Below are 16,826 nucleotides of genomic sequence, written 5' to 3'. Positions count from 1 at the left end.
GCATTTACATTCTTAAAAGAGCAAAATGTGTTTACAGGGGTTTTAGTCAGGTTTCTAAACATTAGTGCATGCGTTTTCATCTGGAATCAACAAGGGTTTACAAGACGTTTTGCATGGAGATGTAATTTGGGAAACTAGTTTGTTTTTAGCTAATGACAACATTAAGAGTAAGAACTATTTTTTGTGCTTGACATTGACATTGCAATGTTCTATCCTTTTAACTAAGAAATGTTAAAATAGGTTTTTAGGTGTTTACAACTTTTAATAAATCTTTTGTAATACAAGATAAAAATACATGTGTAGAAATATAAAGGTAAAACCCCTGTACACACATTTGTCTATATATAAAGTAAATGAAAACTTATATTGACAAATCTTAGTTAATAGTACATGACATTGAACCTGGAAGCAAGCACAGAAAACACGTTCATTCGGCATTATTCTAAAACAAACGTGTTGTTATACACCTAATCTGCAGATTTCCACTTCATATTAAAGAGATTGAAAATAACCTTTTATAAATCGTCTGGTAACGCCCATGTTATTGCTAGATGAAAAGAACTCTCAGTAATGTGGGAAAATCAGTGAAAACCCTTTTAAACACTCTTACTGCTGTCATATTTTAACAATTCTTGGTTAATGGAATAGAACATTGCAATTTGGGGATGTCAAGTAAGGAATACACGTTCTTACTCTTAATTTTGTCATTATCTAAAAACAATTTTCTCCAATCTCCAATTTATTAGTAATCAAGTAATTGGAGAAAACAGTTTGATTTTAGAAAATGACGAAATTAGGGAGTAAGAACGAGTTTTCTCTGCATGACATCCCAAAATTGCAAAGATCTATCCTATGAACTAAGAAATGCCAAATTAAGTTCTGGTTCCAAAACAAGAAAATGTGTTTACATACAGAGTTTCCACTAGCTTTTACACATTACTGCATGTGTTTTTCTTCTAGCGGTAGCAATGCTATGCCAGAGGATTTGTATGGCTACTTGCGATCTCTTAAATTTCCGCTGAAAACTTTATCTGCTTGTATGTAGGACTATATAAATGTTTATACAATCAAAGGTTTCTAAAATCAAACATCAGTTAAAATTAAAAATAGAGTTTGTTTTAAGATAATGACTAAAGCAAGAAAAAACGTGTTTTTTCAATTGAAAACTTCTGTACAGTTAACTAGACATTTCCAAATTGCAATTTTTTATCCTATTATCTAAGAAATGTAAAATGAGTTTGGAATTACGATTCAAAACCAGAAAATGTGTTTTTACACATTACTGCATGTTTTCTACATGTCGCATTAGCAATGGTTTACTGGACGCTTTCTAAAGGCTTTTTGCAATCTAACATGTCGCGAAAATCTGCATTATAACGTATAACAAAAAATGTTATATATATATAATGTTAAAAAAACTAAATCTTAAATCTTTATGGAAAACAATATGTATTTGTATATAAAAAGCGTGTATATGTTTTCCATTCATGTTTCCATTATTAACATCAACTAGAACTTAAATTGTATATAATGACAATTTCAAAGAAAGAACGTGTTTTGTCTGCTTGATACCTGGAAATACAATATTCAATACCTTTAAATACGAGTTGTTAATACAAATTTGCATTTACTTTCTAGAAACAGCCACATGTGTTTACAAGGGTTTTATTCAGGTTTCTACACTACAGATTGCTATTTGCAATCTCATTAACGTGCCGTAAAAACTAAAGAGTAATCTATGCAATGTTCTATCGTTACAGAACGAGAAAATGTGTTACAAAGGGTTTCACATTACTGCATGTGTATTTTATCTAGCGTTAGTAATGATTTACCTACCAGACGCTTTGTATGGCTTTTGCAATCTCTTCAACATGCTGTGAAGAATCTAAAGAGTACATATGAAAAAATAGAGTTTGTGATTGAATCTTCGATGGAAACTATATCTACTTGTATGTAAGAATGTATATATGTTTATAATTAGGGTTTCTATAATCAAACCTTATTAGCTAAAATTGAAAATAAAGAAGAAAGTTTGTTTTAAGATATTGACTGAAAAAAGAACAAAAAACGTGTTTTCTGTGCTAGACATCTCCAATTGCAATGTTCTGTACCGTTTTTAAATAAACATGGTTTTACCATACACTTTCTAATGGAGATGTAATTGGAGAAAACTGTTTTAAAAAAATGACGAAATTGGGAGAAAGAACGTATTTTTTTGTGTTTGACATCTCCACTTAAAAGTTCTGAACCATTACCCAGGAGTTGACAATATAAGTTTGCATTTACTTTCTAAACAAAAAGGGAAAAATGTGTTTCCAAGGATTTTGACTGATTTTCTAGACAGTAACGGATTGTTTTCATTTGCAATTAACAAAGGTTTATCAGATGCTTTATATAGCTGTAATTGGAGATTGGAGAAAATTGTTTTTAGATAATGACAAAATTAAGAGTAAGAACGTGTATTCCTTACTTGACATCTCCAAATTGCAATGTTCTTTTCGATTAACCAAGAATTGTTAAAATATGACAGCAGTAAGAGTGTTTAAAAGGGTTTTCACTGATTTTCCCAAATTACTAAGAGTCCTTTTTATTTAGCAATAACATGGGCGTTACCAGACGATTTAAAAAAAGGTTATTTTCAATCTCTTTAATATGAAGTGGAAATCTACAGATTTGGTGTATAACAACACGTTTGTTTTAGAATAATGCCGAATGAAAGTGTTTTCTGTGCTTGCTTTCAGTTTCAATGTCATGTACATTATATAGACAAATGTGTGTACAGGGGTTTTACCTTTATATTTCTACACATGTATTTTTATCTTGTATTACAAAAGATTTATTAAAAGTTGTAAACACCTAAAAACCTATTTTAACATTTCTTAGTTAATAGGATAGAACATTGCAATGTCAATGTCAAGCACAAAAAAATAGTTCTTACTCTTAATGTTGTCATTAGCTAAAAACAAACTAGTTTCCCAAATTACATCTCCATGTAAAACGTCTGGTAAACCCTTGTTAATTCCAGATGAATACACATGCACTTAATGTTTAGAAACCTTAAGAAAACCATTGTTAACACATTTGCCTCTTTCTAGAAAGTACATGCAAACTAATATTGTGAACTCTTAAGTATTGGTACGAAACATTGCAATTTGCGACGTCAAACACAGAAAACTAGTTCTTACTTTTATTTTCGTCATTATTTTAAAAATGCTGTTTTCCACAATTACAACTCTATATCGGGCGGTTTCAAATCCTTGATAGTTTAAGATGAAAACAATGCACAATGTATACAAGCAAACTTGTATTTACAAAACTTGGTTAAATGTATAGAACATTGCAATTGCCAATGGTAAGCACAGAAAACACGATCTTTTCTTTAAATTTCTGAATAAACACATTTTCTGGGTCAAAAACTTAAAGGCAAATTTATATTTACATTTGTTAGATAATGCGAATAAACATTGCGATTTGAAGATGTCAAGCACAGAAAATATGTTTTTACCCCTAATGCCTTATTATACTCAATCTAAAAAAACTTTTATAGTCAACTCTTGGTTAATGGTTCAGAACATTGCAAATGGGGATGTAAAGCACAAAAAACAAGTTCTTCCTCCAAAGTTAGTCAATAAACAATCTGTTTTCTCCAAAAACAACGGGAAGGCAGCCAAAGGGTTCCAGATTGAGAGGAAGTGTGTTCCAGGCTGGGAAAGCAGCCAGAGACTGTTCCAGGCTGCAGGAAAGGGGGAAAGAGCTCTAGGAAAGCCAGTGGCCAAACAAGACTTTAACACTTTAAAACAAGAGTAAACAGTGGTGATATAGTGTGTTTTAGAATGAGAGGGCACGCAGTGAGGTAGACAGATGCTCAGCCGGGTTACTGTTTATTTTGTTGTAAAGTTGTATAGTGCTGTAACACTTGGCTAAGGAAATAAATAATGCTGTTATTTTGGACTTTTGCAGTCTACTGCCTCTTTTCTGCACTGTAAATATCTCAACCCCCAGTTATATACTACATTTTGATAAAGGATGAGGACAGATTAAGCAGCGAAGATTGCAGCAGTGCATTTGCAGTGGTGTAAAGAGTGTCAGCAAAATAGAAAAGGTCCTAAAGCAACTAGTTATTTGCTAATATGGCTGCAGGCACCCCTCCTTTTTCACGCTAAAACACAATGACAGGTGCAAAGCAATCTGCATCCTGTGTGACAGACAGATCACATTTGGGTAGAACATTCCTGATTTCCCACATTCGCAAGAACTACAAACCAAAGTGTGAACAGTACTTGCGCTCTCTTGAAGGAGGTTCTCTTCTTCCACCCCCATTGACTCCCTCTCCACCTCCAACTGTCATTGCTACTACGTCTCAGGAGGTTGGTGCCAGCCAGACTTCTAGTGGCAATGAAGTATCAGCTTCTGCCCACAAGTCATCTGTTGTGGGGTCAGACGACGTTTGTCGCTGCAAGATGAGTGCTCCAGTGACCCCTTAAGCTCCCATAGCTCCCGGTCCTTTCAGCCCACTCTACCAGAGTTGTGCGCAAGGCATCAGGCTATTGAACTCAATTTTCATCTAGTCAAACTATTGTCCTTGCTGCTACTGCTGTACAGCACTGTGGACTCAGCTCCCTTCTGTGACCTGATGGCCTGTGCCGAGCGGTGGTGGAATATACCAAGCAGGCAATACTTCTCCTGCACAGATGTACCCAGTTTACATGAACATGTAATAAAAATCCTCTCCCGGCGTCTCCATTGACAGCTGGACAACCAGGCACGGAGTGGGATGCTACCTGTCCTTCACTGCTTACTGGGTAGCCTTGCATAGGTCAGTGGGCAGTAGTCTGCAAGAGATATTACAGCACCTAGTACCCCAGTGTGGTAAGAAAGAATGGGCCACCCCAGTCCTCTCCCTCCTCCTGCATTACTTCTACGGTCAACCCCTCTCTTTTTGAGACTCCTCCTGAAAGGCTAGCAGCAAAGGACACTGTGGTTAAGAGACCACTATGGCACAAGCTTTGCAAGGCAGTGCTGAAACTAGTGTCCTTTTGGGAGAAAAGTCACGACACCAGAGAACTCTTGTCCGCTTTGCACAAAGAGGTTAAGGCTTGCCTGACACCCTCCTGGCTCACAACAGGCAACGTACTGTTTGACAACAGGGTCGAACTTGTGGCTGCACTGCACATGGGCCGCATAACACGTGTCCAGCTTTGCGCACTTACCCAGGACTGCAGGTACAGTAATGTGGGAAACCAGCATAGACAATGGAATGGGCTTACCTTTAAAAACTCGTTCAACAAGGCCAGAAGATGAGAAAGGAGTTCTGGCAAAAAAGTTTTATAATATAGATAAGGCAACCAATCTGGTCCCGGAGCTTTAGCAGAAGGCAGTTGTCCAATAGTTTTTGAAATTTTGACTTTAGTGATAGGGCTATTAAGCTGTTCTAAGTATTCCGGGTTGAGTTTGGGTAAGTCTGTACCAGCTAGATATGAGTCAAGTTTCAATTGTAAATTACCTCCTAGAGAACTTTGGGTTTGGTGTAGTGTTTGATATTGATTTGTATAATAAGCCTCAAATTTTATGGCAATATGGGAGGGGTCTTATCTCACCACCCCACTCTCATCTTTAATAGCCACTGGAGAGGCATTATTCTGCAGGCCCCTCAATTTGTGAGCCAATAGTGTGTCAGCTTCATTACCCTTGTTACAGTTGATGGGTTCTCTGCATCATCCAACTAACCTTCTGTAATTCCGGGGCCCACAGTTTAGAGGGAAGGGTCACAGTTTAGACGGAAGGGTAGTTTATTCAGGAAGAAGGCCCATAGATGGTTTGTGAGCATAACTCGCTTCCACAGTGTGGGGGGTGGCATCATAGAGAGTAAGCCTATTCTGTGCTGGGGGGGAAAATAAATTAAAGTCCTCCCCAACTACCAAAAAGGTATGGTCAAATTCCTCCAAGTAGAATAGTGTTTTAGAGAGGAATTGAGTTTGGCCCACGTTCAGGGCATATAGGTTACATTGAGTGAGGGGTATACCCTGTAGGGTTCTATGTAAAATGAGGAATCTGCCTTCTGGATCTACAATCGAACTGGACAATAAGAACTTAAAGGAGGGTTTCATAAGGATAGCAACACCAGCCGTTTTTTTACTAGGTGAATTAGCCAAATACACCTGGAAGTAAAGTTTTGAGGCAAAGTTATAGGAGCCTGAACTGTCAAAATGTGTTTCTTGCAGGATGACGACTTCAGGAAAACGACGCCTGAATTCTCAGCTTCCGCTTTCTGTTGGAGTTACCATTAAATGACAATATTTAGGCAGCCATAGTAGATATGGAGGAGTCCAAAGGCAACAGCTTTCCCATTCAGCAAAGAAAGGACAATCAGTTGTGGGTGGCCTACGAGTAGCATTAGCCCAGGTATAGTCAAGCAATATGTAACACTTCCAAAGAAACCAGGATAAAGGATTAGAGCATGAATACTCAAAAGGGAAGGGAACAGAAAAAAGATTTTTGTGCCTTCCAAGGGACAGGAGGAGGTTGAGCCCAGGGAAACCCTCTTTCTGTCTCCACATGTTGCGATGCCTACAGCGGGACCCCCGCATTTGCAGCATCAAAAAATGGGATGATTACTGACTGGCCACCTTTCTTGAACACTGCTACAAAAACAAAAATTTCACAGTTTCTACCCAACCCGGCTCAAGAGAAAGAAAAGGTGGCCTGCCTGAGCACTGGCTGTGTGAGGAGTTCCGCACAACACATTCCACACAGGGAGCTTAGGCAGACACTGCCTCCACCGTATCCTCCTGTAGCGGAAGCAGCAGTAGTGGGCGGCAGGCCGCATACATCCAAAAGTCAAGGCCGTTAGGGGGATTTTCTGGATGCCTGGCGATACCTGATGCCACCACCTCAAACAAGTGAAGTGCAGGGGCATAACCATTGGCATTACATTACATTACATTGGCTCCTTTCTGGCTGGTGGTGATAGTTTAGATGACAGCAGTTAAGAGGAGGATGCCAGTCCTGACAGAACTGACCCTATTCATTTTTGGGTCAACTGTCTTGAAATCTGCCCCTATTTGGCACTTTATGCCAACAGGCTTCTTTTGTGCCCGGCATCCAGTGTTCTGTCAGAAAGAACCTTCAGTGCTGCTAAAATTATTACAGATATTTTAGTGTTTGATACCTGTTCCTATTTACCAAAGAAGAAGGTTTGGTACAGTGAAATTTCTGTGCAACTGGAAAAGAAATACAGATATTTTTAATCACAACCTTTGTTGGCGAGTGAGTCCTTGTGTCAGTCAATCAGTGACATCTGCAGTGGGGATATGATAGTTCTTAGTAACCCATCTTTCGTTTATTTTCAAAAAGGTGAGGAGATTGACATTTTCCTGTGACAGTTATGATTGGTTGTTTGTAGAATACATGTAGAATATGGTCCTTTACACTTTAAAAAGGGACAAAATTCAACCCCAGATACAGCCATTTATTATTGGCAACATCTTCAGTGCTATCTCTTATAGAGACATTGCTAGATCAGGGCTATTGTGTCACAACTGAATTGTTGCCTGGCAGAAAGACAAGATGATGGGCCTGAGATTGCATGACACAAAAGATGTGTGCCTGATGAGTACTGTCCATAGTGCCTTCACAGGTGGTGATTGACTACAGGTGGTGATTGACTACAATAACACCATGGGAGGTGTCGACAGCTGACCAAGCTATGACATTCTACCCAGCGATGAGGAAACAGCAAAGGAAGTACTACAAAAAATTTTCAGGCATCTTGTTTAGCAGTACCTATAGAATGCCTACATTCTGTACAGAAAAAATAGAGACCTGTGAATCTTTCCGAATTCATTATGCAAGTTCCGAATATTTAGTCAAGAACCACCAAACACCATCAGTGGCTATGAATAGACCTGGACGACGTGCTGCTACCAATGTCAACCCAGAACGCCTGACTGGTCGTCACTTCACGCAGGTCCTAGGGACATGTTCTGCCCCACCGATCTCCAGCCATGAAGTGCAGAGACGTTCTCTGGGGTTTTCGATGATGTTGGTGCATGTGTCAGTCAGGTCCTTGCGAATCCTTAAACTTTTTTTTCTTCAACTTTTTTTTCAAAGCCAGGAACTTCTCAGAACCTCTCGTAAATTCAGGGAAGGAAGGGGTTAATCAATCTATTTTGTGTTTTCTGTATAGGATAGACACAGGGGGAGACATGTAGTGTGACAGGGACAGTGTAGGAGCCTTCTTAGATTATTGTTAGCTGCAAAGCTCTGTGTTTTATAGGGCATATATCCTGTACTACTAATTTAGTATAGAATTTTGTTTACGTAAAATAGGTTAGGTAGACATCTTTACTTTTTCATGAGCTACTAGCTGGTCAGATTTGTTAAATTGTCAGCAGAATTTTGTGCAAGTTCTACTGTGTGTATTACACTCTTAGGTGCTGTTCACTGACTGCACATGCACTGAAGGTACAATTGTGATTGCTGCAACTTGTAGTGTAGGAGGCGGTGGGCCCTGAGAAAGATCGGGGACCACATTGGTAACTGGCTTCTAGAGCTGGGTGTAGTGTATCATCAATGCCACCCAGAAGTGTACAGTTTTAGTGAATGGAGTACTGTCAGGCGGCAGCAGAAGCAGCAGAAGGAGGAGGAGGAGGCAGTGGGCCCTGAGACGGAGCAGGGAACGCATTGGTAACTGGCATCTAGAGCTGGGTGTAGTGCATTGAGAATGCCACCCAACCAGAAGTGTGTAATAAAGTTTTAGTGAATAGAGTACTGACAGGCATCAGCGGCAACAGCAGGAGGAGGAGGCAGTAAGCCTTGAGATGGAGTGGGGACCGCATTGGTAACTGTCATCTTGAGCTAGGTGTAGTGCATGATCAATGTCACCCAGAAGTGTGCAATTTTAGTGAATGGAGCACTGACAGGCGGCAGCAGCAGCAACAGGAAGAGGGGGTGGGCTCTGAGACGGAGCGTGCACCGCATTGGTAACTGGTATCTAGAGCTGGGTGTAGTCCATAGTCAATGCCACCCAAAAGTGTGTAATACAAATGTTTGAAATTTGTAAAGGGCCAGACCAAGATGTTTTGTGCAGCAGCATTGTTGCTGTGGTCTGTGGTTTTGGAAGCGGTAGGAAAGTAGATGATATTGCTAGTTTGCATCATGAAGTAGATGACATGAATGCCAACCCTCAATCTTACAATACTTAGCTGAAAAATTAGGCAAAGGAAATGTTACCTATCAGTGTGGCAGTACTGGGGTTTTCATCTGCAGTTTGTTGGCCTCCCAGAAGCAGCAGAAATGTAAAGTATATTGCTAGCTGGCACAATGGCAAGCATGACATTGGCAATGAATGCCACCCCTGGACGTTGTGATAACTAGCGGAAAAATTCAACCGAGGCAGGTTCAGCTGACAGGGTGTTGGTGATAGGCAGCCACAGACGCGGTTGGCCAGTGAGTCAGTCAATCAGTGACATCTGCAGTGGGGAAATGATAGTTGTTATCAGGTGATTGACATTGTACGGCGACAGTTGTGATCGGTTGTCCGTGACGACTCCGCCAGCGCCGCAACCCGGCAGTAGTTTGCCGCACAACATCCTCACCTCTAGAGGCTCTGGAGAAGACTAAGCTACTGCTTGGACCCTGCGCCCTGTGCATGTCTCCACCCACAGGGTGGGTGACACGGTGGGTCCACCACTTTGCCTTGTGGACCCGTGACAATTGTTCAGGCCATGGACCCCACTGACATTCCCCTACCTGACTCTATGCAGGACCTGTTTGAGTGGATCCAGAAACAAGAGTCACTCCAAGTTAAAGTTGTGGACTTTCTCCGGAGATGCAATGAACGCCTTAATGAGCTCCAGTCAGCCATTAGCCAATCTCCCGCCCCTGCAACTACAACCCTAGCTCCTGTACCTGGGAATTCTGTACCCGCTGCAGTTCCAGCTGCTTTGCTGCCTTGTTTTACACTTCGGCTTCCAGCCCCCCTCACTACTCCGGGGACCCCAAACTGCCCTGTCTCTGCTTGTACTGTGAAGGCCCCAAACGCCAGTGCCTGGGGGAAATAGGGAGAGGGCTCCCTAGGCAAACATACTACCTCTCTTTCCTCTAAAATAACCTTCCCTGTCCAGATCTCTTCTGATAAGCATCAATTCTGGACCCTTGCCTTCCTGGACTCCATGTTACATCCAGCATGCCACAGTACCACTCACCATGAAACATGGGGCCCTACACTTGAAAGCAATTTCCTTTTTGGTGGTGCCCAAGATTATTCATCATGTCCTGTTGGGGCTACCCTGGCTACGCAAACATGCCCCCATCATCAAATGGAGATCTGAAGACATATTCTCATGGAGCAGCACATGTATTTGGAAATGTCTTTCTCAAATCCTGGCAGGTTTGCTCCACTGCCACATGCCCTGTCGCTGGGCTACCAAAACAATACTGGGAATTTCAGGATGTTTTCTGCAAAAAACAGGCTGAGACTGTACAACCATACAATTGTGCTAAAGATCTCCTCCTGGTGCCTTTCTCTTTCTATTCCTGAGACCAAACCCATGTTCAAATATATTTAGAAGAATTTGGTGAGGGGCTTCATTTGTAAATCTTGCTCTCCAGCAGGGGCTGGTTTCTTCTTCGTTCAGAAAAAGGATGAATCTCTACGCCCTTGCATTGACTATTGGGGTCTCAACAACATCACCATTAAGAATAAATATCCCTTGCCTCTGATCTCTGAATTATTTGATTGTCTCCAAGGAGCGTCTGTCTTCACCAAACTCGATCTGCGGGGTGCCTGCAATTTAATTCGCAAGGGCAACGAATAGAAGACAGCTTTCAATACCTGAGATGGCCACTATGAGTTTTTAGTCATGCCATTCAGACTCTGCAATGCCCCTGCGGTATTCCAAGACTTTATGAATGACATTGTTATATGATTTCGTGATCGTCTATTTAAATGATATCCTGGTGTACTCTAAGGATCAATCCTCTCATCAAGACCATGTCAAAACAGTCCTACAACGGCTTCGGCAAAACAGACTCCACCTTGCATACAGAAATGCCTTTTTGAGTGCCCTAAAATTCCATTCCTGGGCTTTATCGTCTCTGCTGAAGGTTTGCGGATGGACCCTGCCAAACTCACGGCCGTTCTAGACTGGCCACAACCCCTTGGGCTGAAGCCCATCCAGAGGTTCCTGGGCTTTACCAACTATTACCGACAGTTCATGCGTGACTACTCCTCGCTTGTGGCGCCCATTACTGCTATGACTAAAAAAGAAAGGAATTGGTAAAGCCTGGTCTTTCGAGGCTCTCCAGGCCTTTAAATTGTTAAAAAGAAGCCTTTGCCTCTGCCCCTGCGTTGGTGCACCCAGACACTTCTCAGCCTTTTTTCCTGGAGGCAGATGCCTCCTCTGTTGGCATTGGTGCTGTGCTGTCCCAGAAGAACGCATCCGGCATTCTTTTCTAAGAAGAACGCATCCTGTAGGTTCTTTTCTAAGAAATTCTCTCCAGCTGAGAAAAATTATGCCATCGGAGACAGGGAGCTTCTTGCGGTCAAGTTTTCCCTTGAAGAATGGCGCCATTTGCTGGAGGGAGCTCTCCAACCTGTGACTATTTTTACAGACCATAAGAACCTACAATATCGAACTGCACAATGTTTAAACCCCTGTCAAGCCCACTGGGCTCTGTTTTTCAACAGAGGTTCAGTTTTGTTCTCAGTTATCGTCTGGGCCCCAAAAATGTAAAGGCAGACACCCTTTCCCGTTCTTTCGAGAGGGAAAATCCTGAAGTGCAACCAGCCTTCATTATAGACCCAGCTCAAATAGTGCTCACGGCCCTAGTTCAGCTGCTTTTAGTTCCACTAGGGAAGCCCCCTGTTCAAAAAAATCAGCGTCCAGTGGTCCTTTGATGGGGGCATGCCTCTAATTTTTTTGGGCATAATTGGGCATACTGGTGGCCGGATCTGAAACAAGATATGAGGGACTTTGTGGCCACATGAACTGAATGAGCCTGACAAAAGGTGCCACGGAAGCTTCCCTCAGGCCCATTAATTCCGCTTCCCACTCCGGAACGACCCTGGTCACACAACTCCATGGACTTTGTCACCGACCTTCCATCTACTGATGGTTTTACTGGTATTTGGGTTGTGGTTGATCGCTTCTCAAAAATGGCACATTTCATTCCTTTATCAGGTCTCCCATCTACATCAACCTTGGCAAAGATCTTCTTCAAAGAAATTGTTTGCCTACATAGCCCACCCTTCCACATAGTGCCTGATCGCAAAGTACAATTAATTTCCCGCTTCTGGAGGGCCCTTTGTTGTCAGCTAAAGATCCAGTTAGACTTCTCTTCAGCCTATCACCGTCAGACCAATGGGCAAACTGAAAGGATTAATGGGGCGCTGGAACAATACTCACATATGTTTACCAACTCCCAGCAGGATTACTGGTCGGAACTCCTGCCATGGGCCGAACTTGCCCAGAACAATCGCATCAGGGAATCCACAGGGTTGTCTCCTTTTTATATTGTTTCCGGTCTTCATCCTCGGATTCCTGCTTCTGTCCCTTTTGTTTCAGACGTTCCTGCTGCTGTTGCTGCCGACAAACCCAGGGGGGTTCGGGGGAGGGGGGCCCTAAGAGGGGGGTACTGTCAAAGAATCCCGCAAGTCCAGGTCACCTGTGCCTCCTTCTTGCTCACTTACCTTGCAGCCCCCCACTGCCAGCACCATTTCTAGCTCTGGATCCAACACTCTGTTTACTTTCAGGTGATTCTCTGTAAGCTGCTCCCTTGCTTCAGAGAACCAGAGTATTCCGCAGACGCGCTCCCTTGCTGGCCAAGATCTAAATAACACCTGAGACCATCCCAGCAACAGCACTCCCTCTGCTAGTGGTAATGATGTCTGCAGCTTACTTGATCCACGCCCATCTTCCCTTCTTAAGGAAGTGACCTGGCAACAGGAAGTTGAACAAGGAGTTCCTTTGGCTCTGCTTCCAGATTACGGTTGTTTATCTCTATTGTTCCTGATTCTCCGTGTACCAACCTCGGCTCATTCCTGACTACTCCTGCTTGCTGCCCGTCCTGGCCTCTTGCCTGTTTCCTGACCATCCTTGTTCGCTGCCGGTCCTGACCTTGTAGCTTGTCTGACTACCCTCCTGGATTTCCCTTTGTACTATGCTTCAGTCCCTGCTTGTTGGCAGTCAGCTGCCTTGGCGGGCACATGGGGTGCAACCTGCCAGTAGTTTTCCGCACAACATCCTCACCTCTCTGGAGGCTCTGGAGAAGACCAAGCTACTGCTTAGACCCTGCGCCCTGTGGACATCTCCACCCACATGGTCCACCACTTTGCCTTGTGGGAACAGCTGTGTAGGAGAAGTAATGCCTGCTTGGTATATTCCACCACCGCTCGGCACAGGGCATCAGGTCACGGAAGGGAGCAGAGTCCACAATGCTGTACGGCTGTAGCTGCAAGGCCAATTGCATGGCTAGAGGTGAATTTAGTTCAATGACTCTTTTGTTGGTTGGGCCCATACCCTGATGCTCTGCGCAGAACTCCGGTAGAGTGGGCTGAAGGGACTGGGAGCTAGGGGAGCTAAAGGGGTCACTGGAGTACCCATTTTGCGGGACAAACGTTGTCTGAAAAAACAAAAACCTGCGGGCAGTAGCTGATACTTCATCGCTACTAGAAGTCTGGCTGGCACCAACCTCCTTAGACCTAGTACAATGACAGTTGGAGGTGGAGAAGGAGTCAATGTAGGTGGAAGAAGAGAGGATGACGTGGTTGCACCTCCTTCAAGAGAACGCAAGTACTACTCCCACTTTGGTTTTGTGGTTTTCCTGCATGTGGGAAAGCACCAATGTTGTACCGAAATGTGATCCAGCCTGTCCTCTGCCGATGTCCATGTGGCACATCATGCAGATTGCTATGTACCCGTCATCGTCCTTCAGCATGAAAAAAGACCACCCTGGATAGGTGCGTGCAACCACTCTGCTGCTATTTCTGCTTCTGCTGGGTGCCCTGCGTCTGCTCCAGCTCCACCTCCCCCCCATGGTCTCTGACTGTTCGCCTGCTTGTGCACTCCTCTGTCTCTTCTTTGGGACTCACATGAGGCAGATTGGCGGCCCCTTCCATCCCCAGTCTTTTGCTGCTGCCTTTCCTCTATGTCTGTTTCGGAAGTGCTGCTAGCCCTTCCACGCACTGGTGGTTCCCAGGTGATATCACGGTCATCATCAGCCTCATTTTCATCTAAGCCAACCTCTGCAAATGCAGCCACTGATCCAGAACCCTCGCCCAGCAAGTGCTGACCACACTCTTTAAGGGTCTTTAATTCTGCCTCCTGCTCTGAAATTCGAAATGACAGATCCTCAGGCTGTTCGTCAAGAGAGAGTCATTGGGAGGTACAGGCACATTAGCCATGCTAACTTCTGTCCTGTCCTGTGCTGGGTGCTGCTGTTGCTGCAGAAGAAGAGCCTGCTGAACTTGAGGCCCCTGAGACCCAGTCCACAATACTCTCCACATAACGTGGCTGTATGATTGTATTTTACCCTCCCAATACATCTACTAGCGTACTGGTGCCCTGCACACATCTCAGACCTGTTTGACTACTTGTGCTGCTGCCTCCCAACAGTTTGCTGCTGCTGCTGTCCTACAGTGGCAGACTCCCGGGAGTATGCCCCCTGCTAGATGCGGCAGGCTGCCCAACATGATTTCCCCTGCATCTACCGCTCATCTTTTACTTATGCGGGCAAAAATGCACCTGTACCAAAATGTTTCTTTGGAAAATTGGAACAGGCATCAAACACTGAAATCTCTGTATTTTTTTAATAGTAGGACAGACATTTTTGTGTACCAAACTGTCATTTTTGGTAAATAGCAAGAGGTATCAAACACTGAAACATCTGTTTATTTTTATATAGGACAGAATTTTTATATAGGACAGAATAGGACAAATGGTCTTCTTTGGTACATAGGAACAGGTAGCATCAAAAACTGCTATATCTGGGTATAGCAATCAGTGTCCTGAAGCTGATCACCTTCTCTGCTGTGCCAGGCACAGGAATTCTTACATCATTTTGGACAATGCAGAGCCAGCAGTTATGTATTGTGCATGAGTGTTGTGATGTGGTTGCCCACATCCCAGAGAACTGGAGAAAGGAATAAGGTAAGTACAAATGGTTATGCCTGTACCCACCAGACATTCACCTTTAAAGGCAGTCAGCTTGAGATACCTGAAAGGATCACTTGAATTTTAGACTGATTCCTGTACCCTTTTGCAGGCCTTTTGATCATGCCTGTAAAAAAAGCTTTTTGATCTGTGTAAAATAATATTAAGCTCTGCCTATCTTGGCACTAACACCAACCCCTATTGTTCCAATATAAAATGGCAGAATTTTAGTTTGCAGAAAAGGATCTGACAGCAGAACAAAAAAAAAGGCTTGGTTCTAGAAAGGATGAAGTTTCATTTTGACTTGTACTGTCAAGACTCCATGGGATCCAAAAGGGCTTAACCAGGACTTATCTGGGATTGATTGACTCAGGTACTTGCAGGCACTAAAGGATTTGCACTGTAGCACTAATGACACTTTGGACACATTTTTATCCTGACTCATTTTATTAATGGATTGGGACTTAATGTTAACACAAATTTCAAGCACCAAAACCTTCAGCAACAAAACATAGAATAGAAATATTCAAAGTGTTACCCAGCCTTAATGTTCTGCACACAGTTGCTTTACAGTGCTTCCCTGCCAAAGACTATTCCAAATATTATCAATACTGGTCTTTTTTTCTGTATGTAAGGAGCACAAGGCAGTCAGTGAACTTTGAAAGTTATGAGCATTTTGTAATTCAATAACCAATCAGAAGCCATCCTTTAGGTTACAGTTTTTTTTTTTCAAGTTTGAGTTGTGTACAAGTAGATGATATCCAGCCCTGGAGGAAAGGATTGTGACATTAAACAAGAGTTGGTCATACGTGCTTTTCAGTATCATGCTTCCTGCGTCAGTAATCTAAATTTTTCTTGTTGGGCGATGCCGATTTGCAAGCCATTCCAAAGAACTGCTTTTTTGGCATATTTAAATAATGTGTTTGTATGAGAGTCCATTTGCTTTTATACAGTCATCATTGCATCCTAAAACCTTAAGCAAAAAGGAAGTTCATTAAAGCAGATGATGATGATGATGACGATGATACCAGTCATTTTTAAATCTGTTTGAATAAATTTACTAAATGTAGAAAAATAGGGCATTAATAAAATACAAAAATACAGTTACTTCCAACATCAATCTTTTTCATTTCTAAATTAGATTTGTATCATGCTTGGTGGAGTCTGGGAAAGTAACTGGACATTGTGACAAGGCAAGGGCTAATCTGTGTATTAAGGGGGAGGAAGGGTAACAAATACCTGGAAGTGTTAATCAGGGTATAGGCACTAAATCATTGTTACTGGAGACAATTGTTAGTGATTGTTTCCAGCACAGTAGGGATTCAGAAAGGCTGTACATCAGTGCTGCCATGTTCTATACAAAGGGAACTGGTGAACACCACTGTGTCCTTTCCATAGTAACAGTAGAGGTCATTATTGGCAGACTTCTAAACGACAATACACATGTATGGGCACCTTTGGCCTTGCATAGTGCCATCTGTACTAAATTTAACATTTTTTAGCACAAATAGACTTTCTTTAAAAACTATATTATTACCTATATTTTGTCTCACACAACCCCACATAAAAGTATATTAAACAAAAAGGCTGCAAATTTTTTTTAAATCATATTGGCTTTTGGTAACACAGCAAGCTGAGACGGAAATGGTACTATCAGAGTTTTTGAAGTGTTTG

At 42.5% G+C, this 16,826-nt stretch overlaps 1 long non-coding RNA gene across 1 annotated transcript in view; it reads right to left on the bottom strand.

The window, feature by feature from the left end:
- The window catches only part of LOC140330106 (uncharacterized), a 690,842-nt gene that overhangs the window by 485,109 nt on the left and 188,907 nt on the right, over positions 1-16,826 (bottom strand). The gene's annotated exons all lie outside the window — the stretch shown is intronic.

This window comes from Pyxicephalus adspersus, chromosome 4 (assembly GCF_032062135.1).
Source record: "Pyxicephalus adspersus chromosome 4, UCB_Pads_2.0, whole genome shotgun sequence".
Classification (NCBI taxonomy): Eukaryota; Metazoa; Chordata; class Amphibia; order Anura; family Pyxicephalidae; genus Pyxicephalus; species Pyxicephalus adspersus.
This window is presented reverse-complemented; position numbering and strand designations above follow the sequence as displayed.